Source organism: Phascolarctos cinereus, unplaced genomic scaffold (assembly GCF_003287225.1).
Source record: "Phascolarctos cinereus isolate Bilbo 61053 unplaced genomic scaffold, phaCin_HiC Scaffold_4;HRSCAF=312, whole genome shotgun sequence".
NCBI lineage: Eukaryota > Metazoa > Chordata > Mammalia > Diprotodontia > Phascolarctidae > Phascolarctos > Phascolarctos cinereus.
In genome coordinates this window covers 314,797,436-314,819,669 of record NW_027555847.1, presented here as the reverse complement: position 1 = coordinate 314,819,669, position 22,234 = coordinate 314,797,436, and the positions used below count along the sequence as shown (strand labels likewise).

General features: G+C 39.0%; 1 long non-coding RNA gene across 1 annotated transcript in view; it reads right to left on the bottom strand.

The window, feature by feature from the left end:
• The window catches only part of LOC110216546 (uncharacterized), a 55,606-nt gene extending 47,568 nt beyond the window's left edge, over nucleotides 1-8,038 (bottom strand). Inside the window, exons 1-2 of the long non-coding RNA XR_013486130.1 lie at nucleotides 7,617-8,038; nucleotides 6,527-6,612 (exon numbers count right to left, since the gene is read on the bottom strand). This is a non-coding gene — a long non-coding RNA (uncharacterized LOC110216546). The remainder of the gene's footprint in view (nucleotides 1-6,526; nucleotides 6,613-7,616) is intronic.
• Nucleotides 8,039-22,234: the final 14,196 nt, after the last annotated feature.

Sequence of the window (22,234 nt, the reverse complement as noted above, 5' to 3'; positions counted from 1 at the left end):
AGGGTGACCTTGAGCTACCTTGAGTTCTAGGGATAACCCTGAGTACAGCTACTCTGACACTATAGGTCTCAAGCCCTCACTGTATACTTCCCCTTAACAATCAGTCAGTAGACTCAATTAATTTTTAGAAATAGCAGGGAGAATGATAGTTACAGTGTCAGAAAAAAAAAAAACCCAAACCTTGAGGTACATTGTCCTATAAACACACAGAATCTGAGGTTAGGGAGGAAGAGTGGGAATGAACTTAAAAGTATGGTAATGAGGTATATATGTAGAAAAGATTGTATTTCTTCAGAGTCCCCATGAAGTTCATTGTGGGTTGGAGCATTTGTATTGGTGATATTCTCTATACACTATGCATATCAATTCTCACAATCACTATTTCCTTGGTTGCTACTATTTCAAAACTAGTAAATTAATTAATAAGAATAAATTTTCTATCTTCTCCCCATATATGAAGAATGGCTGGGGAGGGGGGAAGTGACTCAGTTGGACAGTAGGAGGATAATAGCTTTAAATGATACTTAGATGAGTATTTTTTAAACTTAACTGGTAACATCTTATTGTTTCAAATAATAAAGGCTTATAGATACACTTCCATAGAACTGAAAAATCCAGATCCTGAGGAAGTCCCTATAATTCTCCCAAAAAAACTGTATTTACATTTTAACCCAGAACTCCATGAACTTTCCCAGATCCAGTTTCCTGACCTTTCTGTTATGCTACGGCAAATTCCCTAAAAGGCATTCACTCAAAGAATAGTATAGAAGTAAATGTCACAGTATCTCTAAGGAGTTCTATGGATTTTCCTTTTCACATCTGGTAGGATGCTAACTATGTGCCCTTCTAGACCCAGAAGAGAGACAAGCATTCTTCTCACCCAGCCCCCACTCCCACTTTTCTCTGGAGCAGCACACTTCCTCATGGATATCCTCCACTATTCCTTGCAATCATGCTCTGAGATAGAGAAAGGGAGGGGTTTTTTTTAATTACTTATGAGAAAGGGACCACCAAGTCAACCAACCAACATTTATCAAACACCTACTATGATTTGGACATTGTAGAAAATACAGAGTTTATAATCTAGTTGAGAAGATTTACAAAGCAAGAAAAAGGGATCAAATGAGTAGTTTGAATTATAAGTGATCTAATTCAAAAGACAGAAATCTTACAGTTGGGATAAAACCTGTCATGGAAGAGGTATGATTTGAGTTGGGTCTTAAAAACAGGATTTGGATGGGGGAGGGAAGGTAGAATCCTAGACAGGGAAAACAGTGAACATGAAATCATAGAAGCAGGAAGGCACAAAGCATATTTAGCAAACAGTGAACAGACCAGTTTGGTTAGAACAAAGGGTGTGTGTAGAATAGTGTGTGTAGAATATCGGGTAATGAACACTACCTTCGTGGTAGAACTAGTACTATAAAGTGGGAACAACTGGAGCTGTCCATTTATGGTATATTTTAGAAAGAGAAGTGCCAGACAATTGGAGGGTAAGGGTAGAGACTTGAAAATTCATTTAGGAAGCTCAGTTGTTGTTTGTTTGTTTGTTTGTTTGTTTTTGAAGTGCAAGAATTGTCTTAGAGGTTCAATGAAAACCACAACAATTGAGTACACTATATTCTAAAATGCTAAGGCCTGGGGTAGGAAGGAAGAACTGGGGAATACCTGAGTTGATAGCCCTCATGATCCTAATAACAAGACAGACACTATACAGAAATATAATCTAAAATCAAAAAGTAGAAAATTGCCCCCGAGGGACTTTGTCAGCATCATCCATCCCAAACCATCTATCCAAATGGAAGTTTCCTCTTGTTCCCTGCTTACACTCAACCCTTTCTGAAGCTTCCTTGCCTACATATAAAATGTTCTTGCTGCAAATACAGGAGCACTTAACCTTGGGTCCATGAATTTGATTTTACTACATATTTTGATAATTGTATTTTAGTGTAATTGATTTCCTTCATAAGTCTATATATTTTATTTTATGCATTTATTATTATTCTGAGAAGGACTCTGTAGGCTTTACTACACTGTCAGAGGAGTCTAACACACACACACACACACACACACACATACACACAAACACAATAAAGAATCCTTTTCTAAATAAAAAAAAACTAGTTGCCATTTTTCTATTCTCTAATTGTTTCTAAGCCTGGGAATCTCTCAATAGTTTGTAATAAAAGGTAACCATGCAATGAACATATGAGGAATCCAAAGACTTTCATTTCTATGAAATCTCTTAGGATCAAATGCATAGAAGTAATTCACCAACATTATTTTGAGCTCATAGCTGGTATTCAATGGAAAACAAGTTAATATTATTAATTTATTTGAATATCCAAACACCTGCTATTGGTTTTATACTGGCCATATATATATAGCCTCTATATCATAGCAATCTTGACCAATTCAGCTTGCTGGCAGTGTAAAGGCAGAGACTAATGGCTGAAATTGGAGGAGATAGAACCTGACCAGAAGAGATGTTGACAAATGTTACTCTCTCCCTATTTCTGAAACACAGCATTTTCACTTCCTTCTCAAATCAGGAAAATCTACAGCTCTGAAATGAAGAGGGGACACAAAGAATTTGCTGCTTTAAAAAAAAACATGTTTTCAAAAGATAGAATTTGTCTCAGAAACCAGACAAAGCACTGTTTACATAGAGTATTGTAGATTTGTTCTTAGAAGGCTGGCTCAGAACAACTTACTACAAAGGTAAGGATTGTTGGCAGTCTATATCCAAGCCAGTCTGCACTAAAGACAATAATAATTCACATTTCCATAGTGCTTCAAAGTTTACAAAACACCTTCCTTAAGACAACCTGATGAGGTAAGTAATGTAAGTATAATTATCTCCATTTTACATTCAGGGAAACTGAGAGCTCAAGAGCCCTTGCCCACAATCACAGAGCTAGTATGTCTCAGAGCTATCACTTAATATGAGGGTCAAACTCTCCTCCAAATGTGTCACAGTAATAATAACATCCACTGAGGCGTTCTATTTCTAGTATATTATCATTAAGAACTAAAACTTATGGCTTATCCTAATTTCTCATACTTAAGAGGGAACTTTAGAAAACCATAGATTATAGCTCCATGATTGATCTGCACTGGTAGAGGGAGTTTACTGAAAGGGGTTCCCTAAACAGATCTGAACCTGCCCTTCAACCCCCTATGCCCATAACACATACATACACACAAAGGTGGAAGACAGGAGAGGCATCACGGCATTATGGATAGACCCAGACTTGATTTCAAGAAGACCCAGTTGTCAAGCTCTACTTCTAACACATACTAGCTGAGTGACCCTCTGAAAATCATTTAATCTCTCAGTGCTTCTATGCAGTTCTCTAAGTATCAGGTGCTGGACAGCAATTGTAGAAGGGATCTCCTCACTGAAAGTTGTCCACATCAACTAGATCAGAATTTTGGACCGAAAAGGAGGGTGGGATGAAGAATATGGTGGTAATAGTGTGGAAAGAGTTCTGGCACCAAAAGACCTCGTTTCAAATCTTACCTCTTATCCCCATGTGACCCTAGGAATGTAATTTAACTTTACCGGGACTCAGATGTTTCCTAGGTAAAATGATGAAGTAGACTAGGTGGCCAAAAAGGTCTCTTTCAGTTCTAGATCTATGATCCTAGGAATGTGAATATTCCTGTAAAAGTAAATACTTACAAAAATATCATTTGCTTATGACAAAAATAACCAAAAACCATGTAGCCACCTAGCTTTAACAAGTTTTCTAGACACCAAATATTAACTCTAATTCATTCATTCCAAAGAATTTTTACATATTCCTTTCATAACAAAAAGATATTAAATATTATTTTGGATATCCAGAAGCAAAAACAAGAAACCAAAAAAAAAAAGAATCGTCAGAGACATACTAATATAAGTGCATGCACACACACATACACACACAACTTTTTATTGTAGCAGCCAAATCCCTAAATGGTTTCACCGTCTTCTTTCAAGTCTCAGCTAAAATCCCACCTTCTGCAAGAAGCCTTTCCCAGGTCCCCTTAATGTTAGCACCTTCCCTCTACGACTCTGCCATATAAATGCGTGTGTGTATGTGTGTGTGTGTTGTTTGCACATTGTTGTTTGCATGTTGTCTCCCCCATTAGACTGTGAACTTCTTGAGAGCAGGGACTATTATTACTTTTCTTCATAATCCAATTGGCACAGTGCCTTGGCACCTACTAAGTGCCCAAAATGCTTGCTGATGTGATTTATTGAGGAGTATGACGTGTATATTGTAAGTCACACTAAAAATAATAATAGATACTGGAAAATCCAGAAGTAAAGAGATGCTTCTTAAATCAACTAGAGCACTGGAATTAAAGCACAGAAAGGAAAAGATTCTGTTTTTGAGGGGTAAATAATATTTACAGCAGCAGAACAATGCTGATTTGGATGTTTAAGTATACCCTGTTGCTATTGCTGGATGAGAACACATGAGCCAAAGGCTCTGAAGATTCAGCAAGAGGACAGAAGACAGCTGATTACTACAAAAGAACATATTCTCTAACATGGGATCCAGACTGCCCAACTTATATGAGAAAAACATCTTAAAAACCCAGCTTTGTCTAAGTAAGGAATCTCAAATCCGGTCCTTGAAAGAGGTACAATATTTACAGCACAAGTTGAATATGGCGAAATTCCCTGAGCTTGGTGCTTTTCAAATTCAATGCTGTTTTTAATTCAGTATTCTCAATTGGAGCTGCCCAGCTGGACTCATCCCTTTCATAAAAAATTTGACTTGACATACGAACACATACATACACACACACACACACAAAGTTTTCTGAAGCCTTTTCTGCTATGCTGAAAGCAACATAAACACAACTGTAATTAGACAGTCCTTACATAAGCCAGGAGATCTGTCATGTCTGATCAGTGAAATAAAGCATCACAATAAAAGTGACAGTAAGCCTGGAAGTTTTTGAGTAACTAGAGTTCAGTGCGTTGTCATTACTAACAGTGCCATGGTAGCAGAGGCTCTTTCAAAATTCCCAACATAAATCTATGTCCAGGGTTTCATTACCTGAACATAAACATTTGGCATGGATTAAAGTTGTAGCATAAGTACTGAGAGAGTAGCATTGTTATTATCTCCTTTAAAAACAAAAAATCTACCTGGTGCAGAAGGGTGAAAAGAGGGATGGGGTAAGAGTCCAAAGGAAGACCTGGGTTGAAATCGTACCTCCAACAGTTACAGGTAGTAACTGTTGGGAAAGTCACTTAAATAGTCTGAGGTAGGTTTTCTTTTTCTTTTTTTTTTCCAGTTTCTTCATCTATAAAATAAGGAAGTTCAACTAGATGACCTTTGAGGTCCCTCCCAGGTCTAAATCTATGGTCTGTTTATCAAGGTTTATGAATTCTTAATGACATATTTGTACACAGGATTTTTCAAAGAACCACAAGTATCTAACCCTCTTCATTCAAGCAGATTACATTCCTCCACTCTTTTCTTACCTGGTCATAGATAACAGATTCTTTTGAAATCATATAAAAGTTCTGCTCAGTTCCAGCCACACAAAGTTGTCTCTTACAAGATGACTCAGTAGATAAGCACTGGGCCTGGAGTCAGGAAGAGCCGAGTTCAAATCTGACCTCAGATACTTACTAGCTATTCGACTCTGGGCAAGTCACTTAACCTTGTTTGACTCAGTTTCCTCATCTGGAAAATTAGCTGGAGAAGGAAATGGCAAACCACTTCAGGATCTTTGCCAGAGAAAACCTCAAATGGAGTTACAAAGAATTGGACTCCACTGAAACAACTCAGCAACAACACTAAAACTCAGGAACAATGGGCAAGAATACAGGTGAAAAGCCTGTTACAAGTTTCACATTTTACTTGGTTAAGAGGTTCAGGTACCCATCATCATTTCCTTCTTTTTCTCTATCATTATCTAAACTGTTTAAAGCACCAAGACTCACAAGATGTCAAAGAAAACACCTGTTACATAATCTATCCTAGGATGGATAGTGTATAGTGTTTATGAGAAAGAAAAATGACCCCAAAACATGGCAGAACCCCTTAGGAATTCCAGGCTCTGTTCCTGGTTCTGTCATTAGCTCACTTATTTCAGAAATTCACTTAACAGCACTGTGCCTCAGTTTCTTTATCCACCAGATTAAGGGCACAATGCCAGTTTAAAGCTTTCCTTGACAGGAGTCACTAAATAAATGAGCTCCATAATAATCACTTATGAATCCTACTGGTTAACATTAACTGAAATGTTGAATTGGTTTAAACAATCCTTTGCTTTTACAGGTGTTAGGATTTTCTCTCCTCCCCACTTCTGGGAATGAATTTTGCCAGAGGTCAGGGAGAATGTAAACCTGTGTGAGTTCATAACACGTATTCGAACATAACTTCAAAACCCAAGCTTGTCTTTTAGCTGGCATCATTTTTCCTGGAACTGTCCCTAGTGGCTCAAGATACTGAATCTAGCAAGAATTAGCCTTTTACTTTCTTTGTGTTTGCTGTGAATACTACATTTCACTTACCAAATGCAGCCAAAGTGACTCCCCTGAAACGAATGCTCAGTATTAGAGGACCGTCTTAATCTAAAGCTGGTATACGACGTGGGAACCTAGAAGAACAAGATAAAAGGGCATAAGCAAATATGGGCCTGTTCAGACACCCACCTTCCCTCATCTCCCCTCACCCAGAAATCTACTCTTTTTCAGTGTCTTTCACCTAGTCAAGATTTTCCCCCAGGTGTTGAAAATCTTTGAAGACCTGACTCTCTTAGGGGCAGGGACTAAAGCATAGCAAGAGGGAGAAGAGCAAAGACGCTGAGACTGCCACTCTTCCCTCCGCCCCACCCCACTTGGAGCCGGTAGCGGGGTGGACTAGGGAGCCAGACGGATTCTCGGCACGGAAATTCAATTGCTGGCTGCAAAGTCCAGCGCCCGGTTTCCAGGGAGCCCCCGGACCAGTATTAGACCTACTAACAGGCACTTGACAGCTGAGGGCTCCTTCCACTCCCGCTCTAACCTTCAGCACAGGAACCCCGGCTCCCAAGAGTTATAGAGGGGAGGGGGCTCCTGGGGAGAAGAGGGATACCCAGAGCTTCCTCCTCTCCCAAAGGACAAGGGGAGCTAGGAGGCTGCCCACCAGGTGTGTGGCTTCCCTACCACGCGAAAGAGGGCTTGGTCGGGCAGTTACCCACCCCAGCAGCCCCATCCCATCCCATCCCCCATCGGAGAGCGAGCTGCAAGGCGAGAGGCGGCAGGAGCAGTGGCCAGCTCCCAGCGGAGGGGAGCAGCCTGCCCACCCCTGCGCCCGCTCCCGCTCTGCAGCTGCTGCAGCCCAGTACACTTGTTGCTCTCCAGGGGAATCGGATCGGGGTAGGGGGCTGGAGAAAAAGCCAGAAAGGAGAGCGAGCCAATTTCCCAGTGCCTTGAACTTGCTCCTCGACCACTTTCCTTCTCCCACTCCATCACCCTCCAGGAAACAACCGAGCCAATGGCCCCACGGCTGGAAATTCAGGTTAAGAAACTTTTTCTAGCCCAGGAAACGAACAGAGTAACTCTCGCAGCCCTCTCCAAGAACCAGAAGACAGAGATGCTGCCCGAAAAGTCAGCACTTTACCTGCGAAAGGTCGGGGTCCCGCTCGCTCAGTCCCTTTGTCCCTCCCTAAGCCAGCCGGGAGGGCGCCGGGACCGGAGGCTGGGTCGCGCTGGGGCCGCCCGGAGCAAACAGGCTCTCCCGGGAGCTGACAGCGCCCGGCGGCGGCAGGGGCATCAGAGGGAGGAGCCGAGAGCCCCGCAGCCCAGGCAGGCAGCGCCCGAGCCGCGCCGCCAGCTGCTCATGAAACTGGTGCCGCCCCCAGCCCCGCTCCCCCCGCACTCCCCGCTCCCCCGGGCCCGGGATCCCCGGGAGACTCTCTCCACCTCCAGCACCGCGGCTTGCCAGCCGCGGCATCACATGGCCCGGCCTGGCCTGCCCTCGCTGGCTCGCTCCCTCCCGGCACCCGCTCCAAAATGAAACCTGAACCTGCCCCCAACGGAGGGAGCTGCGGAGCCACTGTTCCAGCTGCGACCGCTGGGGGAGGAGGGTGGACGCCTGAGGCCAAGCTCCCAGGCCTGCTGCTGAAGGGAGGAGAAGCCCCCAGCAGCTGGGGGGAGGGAGGGGTTCAGCTGCAGCCCGGGAGACCCGGACCCTCCCCCACCCCCCGCAGGCAGCCAGAACCAAAAGACTGGAGCATCTCCTTCCTAGTGAAAGTTATTTCAGGTCTTGGGAAGTTTGGCATGGGGGGGGGGAGATGGCAAGAAGCCAGGAGCCCTTCTGGCGTCGCGTGGCGCAAAGCCAAAGCACCTTCGTTCTCTCTTTAGACCCACAACTTTGACATCACTCCCCCTCCAAAATAAGGGTCATAGGATCAGAGGGAGCTGCACAGGACCTTAGACACCATCTAATCCAGTTTTAAAGATGAGGAAACAGATGCAGAAAGGCTGGTAACTTGTCCAAGGTCAAACAGGTAGCAGTGACAGAGCTGAGATTGGCATCCAAGTTGTCTGACTCCTACTCCAGCGTTCGTTCCGCTGTAAATCCTAGTCGAATATTTGCCAGTTTAAACGTAATCTTACACAAACAAAAAGTTGTGTTTGGTTCCATTTAAACCACATTCTACACCATTTAAGAGAGGTGTTAAAAATTTAACCCGCAGATTACCGTTTTAGGCTATGTAGATAATCTATTCCCTCCTGGTTTAGGTTTTCTCTCCTATGTAACCTGTGAGTCTTTTTCTTTCCCTTCTGCACAGAAGTGGCTGTACTGAGACAGTCATCAATACTTAACTTCTATGAAAACTTTAAAACCTTGTTCTAGCTATCAGGTAGAGTGAATGAGATGAGAGCTAATCCCAGGCTCAAAGTGTCAACCACATGCCTAACTGCAGGAATCTCTCTTTAAATCCGGTCTTTTCCATGACAAAAGAACAGAGGCAATAATCCCGCTATTTCCGGCAAAAGGCCCTGCTTTACTTTAGCGTGTGGTCACCAATGTTCTCTTTTGTTTTATTATCTGAGACCTGGCCTCTATGTGGTGCCTGTTCCCAGAACTGGGCCATGGGTGTGGCAACTACCAGAGCTGCCGACAGGTAGACTGAGAGGGCCGCAGTTAATGCTACTCCTGTCACCACCTGCCTCATCATTTTATTAACCCCCACTAACTTCTTTGGCCCATCCCATAGATATGGGGGGGGGGGGGGACTGCCAGCCACCAGGTGTTGTAAAGAGACAGGAAATGAAAGGGGGGAAGGAAAAAACTGTAACAACTCAGTTGTACATATCCCATCAAGATTTGTAAAAGTTTTAACCTTACAGCCCTATGAGACAGATATTGCAAGGGTTAATGCCTCTATTTTACAGGTGAGCCATCTGAGGGTCAGACATGTGGCTTTGAAGCATCAAAACCACAATTCAAACTCAGGTCTCCAGATCCAAAGCCCTTTTCAGGTCTCCTTACTCAGCATTGCCTCTCTAATTGTGACCAGTACCCAGAGCCAACCCTAAGATAATAGTTTTGATGAAGCCCAGACATAGGCCTCCTTGTTACTTTGAACCTTTATGCTCTGATCCTGCCCAACTCTAGGTGACTAAAGCAGTACTTCAGAGAGAATAATACTCTATTTTAATATGTAGCCCCAGGCATCCTCTTTAGCATAAACTTTCAAGGGCTACAAGAAAGCTGTTCAGCTTAAGAGTTTTTAAAACAAAAATTTACTTCCAATTCCCCAAAGACAGCTGGGATCAGGTCAGCCTACAGAAATAAAAAGCCAGGGATATTAAAGGTCTTCATCTTTATTCACCACTTCCAAATAACAAATATTTGTTGAGTTGAATAACTTATCAAAGCACAAAGCCACCTTTTGGGGTTCTTTTTCTCTCACTGTATCTGTTAGGTTGGTAAATAAAGAACAGGAAAGGAGTGGAAGAGGGTTCTAAGGGAAAGTCCTATCTAAGTGACTCATTGAGCAATATTATCTCGTACATAATAACATTCAATATGCATGTGGTGAATTAAAATGAATTCTGAGAGGAGGGAGGGGGGCAAAATCACCTAAAAATGAGAAACTGCTACACCCCAGAAAGTTAGTGATTTACCTTCTCCCAACCTTCACGCTGCTCTAAACTTGTGTTGAACTTGATTGTTATTTGAAAAAGAACTTGGCTTCAATCGCTCCCCATCTCCAGATCCAAAGTGTACTTGGGGGCCCTTCAAAGAAACCAAGGGAAAATATAGAGCCAGAAGCTTGAAGAGGGATAATATTGTGGCGATAATTACCCTCCATTGGCTTCAAAACTTCAGATTAAGGCTATTACTAATAACAGTGAGTTTATACTAGTATTGAGTGGTAGATTTTTGTTTCATATTCAAACCAGGATTGTTCATTCACAGCAGAGGAACATCTGAAGGTTAATCAGAAGAAAATCAAGTAATTCAGTTGAGGGAAATTCCTTCTTCATAATAAACAAACTCTAGCACCACTTTGGAAAGCACTGTATATCCACAGCTGCCCAGATCTTACCCATGATCCTCCAAAGCCCAGCTTCCCTCCCTGACTCATTTATAAACCTTCACCAACCATTCCAGGTCAGTTTGCTATCTCCTAGGAACTTCCACTGGAAGTGTTAGCTATGCCTTGGAATTTAGCAACTGAAGAGACACAGTCAAGTGTTGTTTTCTTAAAAGCATAAATCTTGTTAACTTAAAATAAGATGATCAGTTCTTCAAGGGTAGAAACTGGGTCTTTACAGTTTTCTTGCCTACTATTGTTTAGATCAGTCTTTCTCTAAGGCTTTGTTGAAACAAATGATCACAGCTGTAGGAAGGAGGTTTTATGTGTGCACCCAATTGTATCATCTCACTGATTCCTGCCCTCCTCTTCTTATTTCCCTCCACCAAAAATGAGCAATTGTAAATCTTACTTTTGAACCTATGAATTCGCAAGTTTCAGAATGAAAAATGACTGGGAGAACTTTCAGGGCACACTTAAATATTCTAATATTGAATAGAGAAAAGGAAAATAAAAGTATGGCTATAACAATATTGAGGCTTATAAAATATGTTTCAGCTGCTCTCCACGTATTTTGCCTTCCAGCAACACTGGCCTCTTTGCTATTCCTCCAAGAAGACACTAATAGTGTCAAAAGCAAGATTTGCAATGACCATTTCTTCTATACCCACCTGTTTCCAGAGACAAATTTTACCAAAGGTCAGAGACATCAGATCAGAGACATTTCTTGGCAGGGAACCTCAGATTCCTGACTTATTCCAACCAACTGACCATCTTCATTGTAACACCAAAATAGAATTTAATTGAATTTGTTGAAACACGTTACATGTAAACTTAGGTAAGCATTACAGCTGTGCTTTGAGAAAATGTTTAAGTGAAATTACAAAAGTAGTCCCTTTTATTCAGTTCTTTGACCTGTAGGCTAAATATTTGAAACCTTTACTTACGGAAGCCATTGCAAACATGGCTGTGGCATCTCTGAAAACTAGTTAGAAAGGTTCCATTATATAATAAAATAGTGACAATAATAACAAAAATAACTGCTCACATCAAGACAATATTTTAAGGTTTGCAAAGGACTTTGCTCACAACAGTACTGGAAGGCATTGTACCCAAACTCCAAGTTGCACAATGATCATCACACGTGAACTACTTTCATTTTAAGAAAACAAAACACTTCAAAAGGTAGTAGTGGTTTCAGGTTTATAAATACTAAAGTTAGTTTCTCCAATTCCAATTTGTGGTGAACCTCCCTCAAATTTACTTGAGCAGCTCTATGATGAAAAGAATTCACAATGTAGGAATAAGCATCACGATTTTCTGTGACCAGAGTGCACTAAATTAGCTTCAAAATGAAATTTACTAGAAAAGAATCTAAGGCTACTGAAAGTCCCTTGTAACTAATGTATTGTCTCTCTAGGACTTGCTCAGAATCCTCAGTTTACTTCCTAAGGGAAGGGACCATAGAAGTTTCTCTAAAGCTTGAAGTGATCTTAGAGGTCATTAAGTCTGAACCCCTTATTTTACACATGAGGAAACTTAGTCCAAGAGTGGTTGTGACTTGCCTAAAATCACACAGGAAGTAAGCATCAGGGACAGGATTTTAACCCAATTCAATGAACTTTCCACAGTGGAAAAAGTCTATTCTTTTGAAAATACATGTTTTGGGTTTCAGCTAGAGAGGGGCTACAAACTGGTGCCCAACTAAAAAAAAAATCACCTTTCATTAGCCGTATCTCCAGTTAAGAGATCTCAGATCCTTGAGATCAGAAACTATTGAAGTTTTTCATCTCTGAATACTCAACATCTAGCAGAACATCTTGCATCTCGTAGGTATTTAGTTAGTATTTATTTAATTTAATTATATTGAATTGTCATTCTTCCATTGTCCATCCCTACCCCAACTCAAGCCCCTCCAACACACAGGCTCTTTGAGTGCCAATTTTTGTTGGGATTCATCTCATCCCATGCACCAAAACTTCAGCCAACTCTACTGTAAGGCCAACCAGTTGCTACAGGTTTATTTATTTTCTAAACTTCCCCATACCAAAATTTCTAGCAAACCAACTTTGCCTGCCAATGCCACCCTGCCCTTGGGGAAAACAGATCTTTATGACTACCACTTGTTAGCAAGCCAATATCCTAACCTTGATCCACCCAAAGAATTGCAGTTAGGGAGGTTTTCCCCCAAAAGATCAAGAATAGCATTCATCTTAGGATATGTTTACCTATCCGCTTAGTCAATTACTCAGCTCCTTTCCAAAATGGCTACAGGTGCCCTCTGACTGTAGCCAACTACCTGGCACTTAAGCTAGCTCAAAGGCCCCATTTTTGATCCCTAGGGCACAACTCTTGTGAGGCAGGCCAGCTGGATGGCACACAAAAACAAATTTGAGTCTTTCATTATTCAATCTTCTTTTCCAAAACAACCACCCAGAGTGTTCTGACGTTGGGTACCGTGCATCCATATCCAGCATACCACCAATTCACTGAACACCTGTTAAATAGTCACAGCTCCTTAGCTAGGGCTAAATTCTTCCGCACCACCTCTGGACAAGTTTTCACAGTCAGATTAGAAAAGCCCTGAAAAGCAGAGTTTATGATGGAGATACTGACACAATTTTAGTTAGGGTGGTGTGGAGCTGTCACCGATAATACTCACAAGGAATAGTGTTGAGGGAGGTGAATTACAGACTGTAATTATATTCAGGGCTTCCGATGAAATGACAAATGGTGAGAATGGAGTCTCAGTGTTCTGTATATGATGTCACTGGGAAGTTTTCAAAAGCATGTATACCCTTGTGCACTTGTGCATAGAGGGAACTTGTTTCGTTTTGCAAGGGGTGGAGTGTACCTGGCAAGGGGGTAGAGGGGCGGAATGGAGGAAGAAGACAGGCAAAAATCCCATAATAAAAATGTATATAAAAAATACTTTCATCCTAACTTTTTTTTTTAATATACCATGGTAACTGTTTTGCTTGCTTACCAAACGAAATCAAAGCTCTGGGCTTCTTTGAGATTTTTGTATTCAAAGGGCATAAGATTTTAAAATAATGATAATAGTTGCTTACATTGAGATAAAGCTTTACCATTCACAATGCTTTCCTAAAGGCAATTATGTGAAGTAGATAATGCAATTATTATTATTGCCATTTTAGGGATGAGGAAACTGAGGCTCAAAGAGGTAAAGACTATATGTCTAGTGAGTGGCTGTGAGATTGTAGTAAATGAGAATCTATCACATGACACTGTTATAACCAATATATGCCAGAATTTCTGAATCTGATGCCAGGAACCTCAGTATATTTAAGTGCTAGATGTTATGTAAAGTTGGATCTATTTTTTCCCTTGATGATATCACGCTGTTCCCAAAAAACTACAAATGCAACAGAGGTTGTATTAGAGCAATGGTTCTCAAACTTTTTGGTTTCAGGATCCCTTTATACTCTTAACAATGGTTGAAGACCCCAAAGAGTTTTTGTTTATGTAGGTTATATCTACTAATACTATATTAGCAATTAAAAATGGATGATATTTTAAAATATTTATTTATTTACTTTAAAATAACAATAATAATCATGTTATAATAACATCATAATGAATTATGCATATAATGTACAATTATATAATAATAGAATAGTAACAATAACAAAGGACAACTAGGTATGAAGAGGATAGAGTCTGTGGCCTGGCATCAGGAGGACTTGAGGTCAAGCATGGCCTCAGATACTTACTACCTGTGTGACCCTGGGCAAGTCACTTAACCTTGTTTGCCTCAGTTTTTTTTTCATCTATAAAATGAGCTGGAGTAGGAAATGGCAAATCACTACAGTATCTCTGCCAAGAAAACCCCAAATGGGGTCATGGAGAATTGGACATGACTATTTGACTAACGATAATAACAACAACCACAACAATAACATGTTGATATAAGAAATTTTGTGAAAAAGAACATTTTCAAAAATTAAAAAATTAATGAGGAGTGGCATTGTTTTACATAGTTTTGAAAGTCTTTTTAATGTCTGATTTGATAGAAGACAGCTGAATTCTCATATCTGCTTCCGTAGTCAATCTGTTTTTATTTTTATTTTTTTTGGTTGAAGAATATGAAAATTATCTGGCCCTACACATATACAATGTATAGATGGAAAAGGAAGGAGGGAAGATTATTTTAATAGGTAAATAATGCCTTAGTACTATTAGGAAAATGGTTTTGACCTCTCAGACCCCCTGAAAGGATCTTAGAGAACTGGAGAGGTCCTCAGACCTCACTCTGAGAATCAGTGGAATTGAGTACATCCCATGGGCCATGCACTGAGCTGCGCTGATACTTTGATCAATCCAAATAAGGCTCATTGCTGAAGGACTTGAGTGCTTTGAGATGAGAGAGCAATCCCCTTATAGGTACCTTGGTCCTGTGATATTGGCAAGGAGTCTCTCATTAAGATCAATCACTTAGGCAAGAAGAATTAGCCACACAGTAGGCCATAAAAGGGGAAACCTACTCAGCAGACCATAAAAGAGGAAACTTTCCTCTCTTGCTCTCTCTTCCTTCTTGTCTCCGGAATGTGTGGCAAGTATTTCCTTCTTCCTGGATTTTCCATGATGCCTGGGGAAGAGGTGAGCACCCTTCTCCACACTCCAGCAGAATGGCAAACTGTTCTGCTTACATATGACATCCTGCACATGTTTTGACCTAGACAAGGTTGATCCTGGGCCCCTGGTTTCCTCTTCAGCTTGTTTTTTCTTTCTCTGAGGATAGGTGACCACACAGCAATATTGAGATGGATATTTCTAGCCTTATAGGCAATGTTGCAAGTTCAAGAAGTTGGGAATTTAAGGACCAGCAAAGATGGTGGCGTAGATAAAATGGGTCAGTCCAGCTTTCCCACAGCTATTCTAAAAAATATTTAAGAAGAAGAGCAGACTGAATAGTGGTTAAAAAAAATCTAAGAAGAAACCACAATGGAATATTTTTCTAGCCCAAGATCACAAAGACAAGTGACCAGGACAGGAACTGTGGAATAGGCTTACAGCTCTGTTGTCCTCAATCAATAATCAATTAATAAATATTTCTTAAGCACCTACTATGTGCCAGGCACAAAAGTTCTGACACTAGAGTGGGATCTCAGATTTAACCCCTGGAGATAAGACCAGGGATTGGCTAAGGGTCACTCTAAACCTGCAGAGACTTCAAACTAGATGACAGGGACTGCGGTTAACAACATTGGTGCTCTTCCCTAGGGCAAGACTGCAGTTGTGTTGCCTACCCAAACAAACTCTTCTAGACTTTTCAGTCTAGAAGAGCAGCAATTACACTGATTAAGGCCTACTAAAAGTTTTTAGCTCCCTGAACCTTGAAGAGTACAACACTCAGTCCTAAGAGAATGTCGAAGCAGAACCTGAGATAATACAAAGATCATAAAAGGCCCCTATATTCCCTCCAAAAGTACACAGAGCCTGGCCCTAACACAAAATTCCAATTTGCCAAGTAAGGCTGGAAGAATGAGTAAACAAAAATAGAATCCCACCATAAATAGCTCTTATAGTACTGGTAATATCCAAAACATAAACACAAGAGAATAACCCCAAAACATATACAAACAAAGCCTCAAAAGAAAACACAGCTTGGTCATACAGGCCAACTACAATTCCTAGAAGAAATAAAGCAAGAGATTTTTCTTCAAAGAGTTAAAATGATATCTTAAATGAAATTAGGACAACAGAGTAAAGAAGTGGAAAGGAAATAAGAGTTTGGGAGTAAAGTATTAGACAAATTAGAATAATCAGACAAAGAGATATAATACTTTACTCATGTAACAAACTCTGTTAAAATAGAACATAAAAAAGCAGAAATTAATGACTCCATAAGACAATGATAAATGTTAAAATAGTCAAATGACTGAAAAAATAGAAGAAAATATAATATATCTTATATTTAAAAAACTGGCCTAAAAAACATATCAAGAAGAAATAATTTAAGAATCACCAGAATATCTGAAAGCCACAACCAAAACAAATAGCATGAGTATCATATTTCAAGAAATTTTTTTTTAATTCCCATCTTTTAGAACCAGAGGGCAAAGTGAAAAAAAAAATTCACTATTCACCTCCTGAAAGAAATCTCAAAATAAAAGCTCTTAGTAATATAATAGTCAAAATTTAGAGTTTTCAGATCAAAGAAGAGTTTGGAAGTTCTGGGATTCCTAATTGAAGCTGGTTGTACTTCACCAGGAGCTCCTTATATCCACTGCATTGTTTCTCCAGGGAGAAAGTGAATACCAAAAGGTCGAACCCAAGACTTGGACTGGCTTGCCAAAGGCATGTACCTTGAAGGAATTTTTTTGGATAGTACAGAGCTGAGGTAAAGGTGAAATGCTGATTCAGCAGTCCCACAAAAACACTTCATGTTCTGATGACTCTCAGCAGGGTCTAACAGTAGTTATAAGTTACTGCTGCTGCTTGTCTAAATCTTTGTCAATTTGTGCTTCTGTGTCTCTTGTGTTAAGCATTTCTCTTCCATAGAGGATATAATAAATAACTTTCTATACCCGATTTGTCTATACACTGAGTACCTTTCTACTCTCAGAGAATAGACATTAGACCGAAAGACCTTAGATATTAACCTTAAATATTAGCAAAGCCTAAGCTTCAAATAATTTGATGTGGGGTTGGGGGTTGAGGGTTGAGGGATAAAGAGCCAGGAATAATTATAAATTTTTTTTAACTTCAGATTGTCAATGACTGTGTGAAAAAATGCTTTAAATCACTAATGATAAAAGAAAAGTTAATTAATAGCTCTGAAATTCTACCCCACACCCACTAGATTAGCAAAGATGGTAAAAACAGAAAAGACAGTAGTTAGTGTGACAATGGGAAGTGGGTGCATTAACGAACACTGCCTAGACTCGTGAAATGGTTCAACCATTCCAGAAAGCAATATCGAGCTATACTTAAAATATCCAAACTGTACATGCTCTTTGATAAAACAACACACATATACCCCAAAGAGATCAAAGAGAGAGAGAGAGATCAAGAGGGGGAAAGATCCATATTTTTTCCCTTCCCTTCTCATCATTTCCCTTTTCTTTTTCTTTTCTTTCTTTTCGTCATTTTTTTTTCTTTGTTACTGAGTCTTATTGGAAATGCAGTCATAGGCTGATCTCAATGCTCTTTAGTCTAAAATCTTTAACCTGCTCCATTTCTGACCTAGGTCAACTCATCCCTCCTCTGACAATCTAGTGGCCCTCCATTCGCACATAAGACTTGGACTTACTCTGAATATCTAATTGGTTTTAGTTCTATTTCAGCTCAGAACTACCAAACCCAAAGGATCAAATAACCTCAGCCATACCTACTATGGGCCAAGTACTTGCTTAATTCTGGGGATTAAAAAAAAAAAGAGGGAAAAACAGTCCCTGCCCTCAAGGAATTTACAATCTAATGGATACTGAATTAAGGGAGTATCAATAATTCTATCATTACCTAAGAAACATTAAAGTGAAGAAAAAATACTCAAGTTTTCCTAAAATTCCTAACTTTCTAAATTTCCTAAAAGGGAAAATAGTTATACTTACTGAGACAATGATATTCAGATGCAGAAAAAGAAAAATGAAGAGAATTAAGAAGTACCCAAGGTATTTAAAAAATTGTAGTATTTAGAGATATCTTAAATAGCACGTTTTCATTCTTTTTCCTAAAAAAGGTACTCAGGACTGGCATCCAACCACAGGCAACAGTGGCATTCAACCAAAGGGCACATAAAGCCATCTGATGTTTATACCAAGATCATAATTATCAAAAGAGCTAGCATTAGATGATGTTAGATGAAGTATGTAAGCCTCTTGTTATAAAGGACGTAATTTAAGAACTGTCATCTCAAACATAAAATCTGACATACTCTTATATATGGAAGCAATAGCTTGGTTTTCCTCTCAACAACCCTGAGTTAAGTATAACAGTAAATATTATTCCCATTTTAAATAAGAGGCAACTGAGAGTGAATAATAGATTTACACACAGTCAGATAGCATATAAATGAATAATAGATCATGAACTCAAATCCAAGTCTTCTGATGTCTAAATACGGTAGCCTTTCCACTGGGCTTAGTCCTTCTCCAATGTGCATATCTTAGAAATAAATCTAATAAAGAATAATTTCATTTTATTTTCTTGAGTATATGTATATGTTATATATTTTCTTTTTTTCAATTTTTTCAATTTTATTTTTATTTTCAGTTTCAAATTCTCACCCTCTCTTCCCACTCCTGCCCCTATCCATTAAGAAGAATATATACAGTTTTTCAAAGAGACAGCATCATGTAGTAGAGAGCAGTCACTGAAGCTAAGAAAACTTCAGCTTAAGTTCTTCCTGGATGTGTGACCCTGGTCAACTACTTAACCTCTCAGTGCTTTGGCTACTCTCTGCGATTATACATTGCAAATCAAGTGTTGATATGCATTGGTAGAGGGAGTTTCCTCAAGGGGAGTTCCCTTTAACAAATGAGATCATAGGTCTAGTCCCAATCTCTATGAATTTTTTTTAGTAAAATATACCACTTCAAAAGCTATATGAGTAAGATCTTTTATATACATTGCACAAGTATAAATAATGCTTTTCATTTCAATAGGTGTATACATTTTTCTCCCTAATTTTGCAGTAGAGAAGCTCAGGGTTTCTCTGGAATTTTCTTCAGAGATGATGTGGTCATGATGGATACATTTAATGTGGTATAAGTTCTGTACCCCGACTGCACAAGAGTTATAATCCTGGATGTGAAAAGTAATGCAAACGTACTCCAAAACTTCAAAGAGAATTAGAAAATCACTAATCCAGATAAATAAAATAATAACTATGCTTTAGGCTTCCTTAGCATTTTTACTCTGAGGAATTCATAATCATAATATGTATCAAGAAATATGACTGAAGTTTATTCCTTCTATTCCTTGTTTTAAAATTTTTCTTTTATTTTTGTTCTACACTTGACAAGCACCAGCAAAAAAAAAAAATTTCCATAAGAAAAAGGAGATTGAATAGTACATCCTGAATCTCTATTCAGACAGCCTTTTAAAAGCGTGTGCTAAATTTAACACAATATTTACAACATTGCTTTTCTGTGTCCCCTCAGGAGGTCTGAGAACCTCCTTCTGTTCTCTTTTGTGTATTTTTAACATTTCATTAATGCTCCTTTCTTTTTTTTTTAAATGTTACTATCATATATTTCCCCAAAATAAAATAAAATCCCTCCCTGCATTCCAATAAGAATTGTCAAGGCAAATCCACAAGATGTGCATGTCTGAAACCATATCTCATTCTTCAGCTTTAGTCCATTACGTCTCCATCAAGAGGTAAGGAACATGCATTGTTGTTGCTTTTTTGAAGTAGCGGTTGGTTGGTCATTGTGTGGATCACAGTCCTTAATTCCTTCACAGTTGTTTTCATTTGCAATGTTGTCATCATTGTAAAAAGATTTTTCCTTCTAACTTTGCTCTTTTCATTCTGCATCAGTTTATACAAGCCCTTTCAGATTCCTCAGAATTCATCCGTTTTATTGTTTCCTGTGGCAAAATAATTTTCCGTTACATTAATATACTACAATTTGTTCAGCCATTCCTTCCATTGTTTCCTCGTTGTTCCGAATTTTTTTTTTCCTGAAATGTGGGTCTTTCTGTTTTTAATCCCTTTGGAGGTACATGCCTGCTAGTGATGTATCTGGGACAAAAGGTATGTTAAGTTTAATGACTCATGGTACAATTCCAAATTGCTTTCTCAAATGGTGAAACAACTTTGCAAGTCTACCAACATGATTCATGGCCCTTCCAACACCACCATTTTCCTTTTTTTTTTTAAACCTCTGACAGTCTGATGGGTATGAGGTATTTAAATTTGTCTTTTTCTGGTAACTAGTAATTTGCAGCATTGTTTTTTCCCATACGGTTGTTTATAACTTACCTTTCTTCTTTTGAGCAACTCCTATTCATATCCTTAATAACGCTATAACTCTTGGGGAATGGCTTTTGTAATTATATATTTGTATCAAATCTTTATATATCTTAGATATCATGCCTTTATCAGAGAAACTTGCTACAAATATTTCCCCAGTTAATTATTTTTCTTCTAATTCCCAATGCATTGGTTTTGTTCATGCAAACCTTTTCAAATTCTATAGAATCAAAATTGTTCATTTCATATCTGTGAGAGTCTTTATTCCATATTTATTTCAGAACTTTTCAGTTAGTCATCGTTGAGAAAGTGATTCCCTTTCCTACTCTTCTAGTTTGTTAATGACATTCTTTATGTCTAAGCCCTGTATTACATTTGGAGTTATTGTGATATATGGTATGAGATGTTGGTCTAAACTTCTTATCTACCAGATTGCATTCAAATTCTTCCAGCAATTTTTGTCAAATAGTAAGGAGCCAACTAGGTGGCTCAGTGGATAGAGAGCTGGGTCTGCAATAAGGAAGACCTAAGTTCAAATCTAGCCTCAGACACTTACCAGCTGCGTGACCCTAGGCAAGTCACTTAACCCTTGTTTGCCTTACTCCACTGCAAAAGGAAATGACAAACCAGTCTAGTATCTTTACCAAGAAAACTCCATGGGCAGCATAGTCTGTGGGGTTGTGAAGAGTCGGACATGACTGAACAACAACAACAAAGTCCTTACCCAAGTATTTGAAGTCGTTGGGTCTACTGAACACTGTGCTGTTATGTTTGATTGCCTTTGTTTCTTTGGTACTCAATCTTTTCCACTAGTAAATTTCTTTATTTTTTGACCATTATCAGACACTTTTGATGATTACTATTTTGTAGTAAAATTTAAGATCTTTTATCGGTAGACCTTTTTCCTTCTCACTTCTTTCATCATTTCCATTCAGATTCTTGATCTTCTGTTCCACCAGATCATGATTTTTCATTGTTGTTCTATGAAGTAGACTAAAATAGAGAAACATTATTATATAAGGAATAAAGAGCCAGCTTTGGAATGGGAAAGATCGGGGTTCAAATCCCACCTTTGATGCATTCTATTTGTGTGATTCTGGGTAAATCACATAAACTCTCACTAAGATTATAGACAACTCTCTAGGATTATAAATTGCAAGGAAATTGGCTACCTGCATTGGTAGTTGAAGTTTCCTCATTTGAGAATTCCTTATACCAGTGAAATTACAAGTCCTATCCCCATCTGTGAAATAACTCTTTAATCTATAAACTAATTTAGATAATATCGTCATCATTATTTTGTTGGTATGGCCTGACTAGGAAAAAGTATTATATTATTGTTATAAATTATGATAGTATATGCTATAATATTATTGTGGGTTAACATTAATTAGTATTAATATGAATATCTTATTATGCCATTCTGACTTTATTTCTATAAATAATTTTTGTAATTAAATTCATATATTTCTTGTGTATGTTTTGCTAGGTAGATTTCCAGGTACTTTATAATTCTGTAGTTTTTTGCAATGGAATTTCTTTTGCTATTACTTCCTGCTATATTTCATTGGCAATATCCAGAAAGGCTGATGCTTTTTGTGGTTTGAGCTTATAATCTGCCACTTTAATAAAGTTATTCATTGTTTCTGCAACATGCCTTACTCCTCCAACTTGCAGTAGCACCCAGCAGGTTGGGTTCCCAGAGGGGTAACTACTACCGCTGCTACCAGGATCTCTAGATAATTC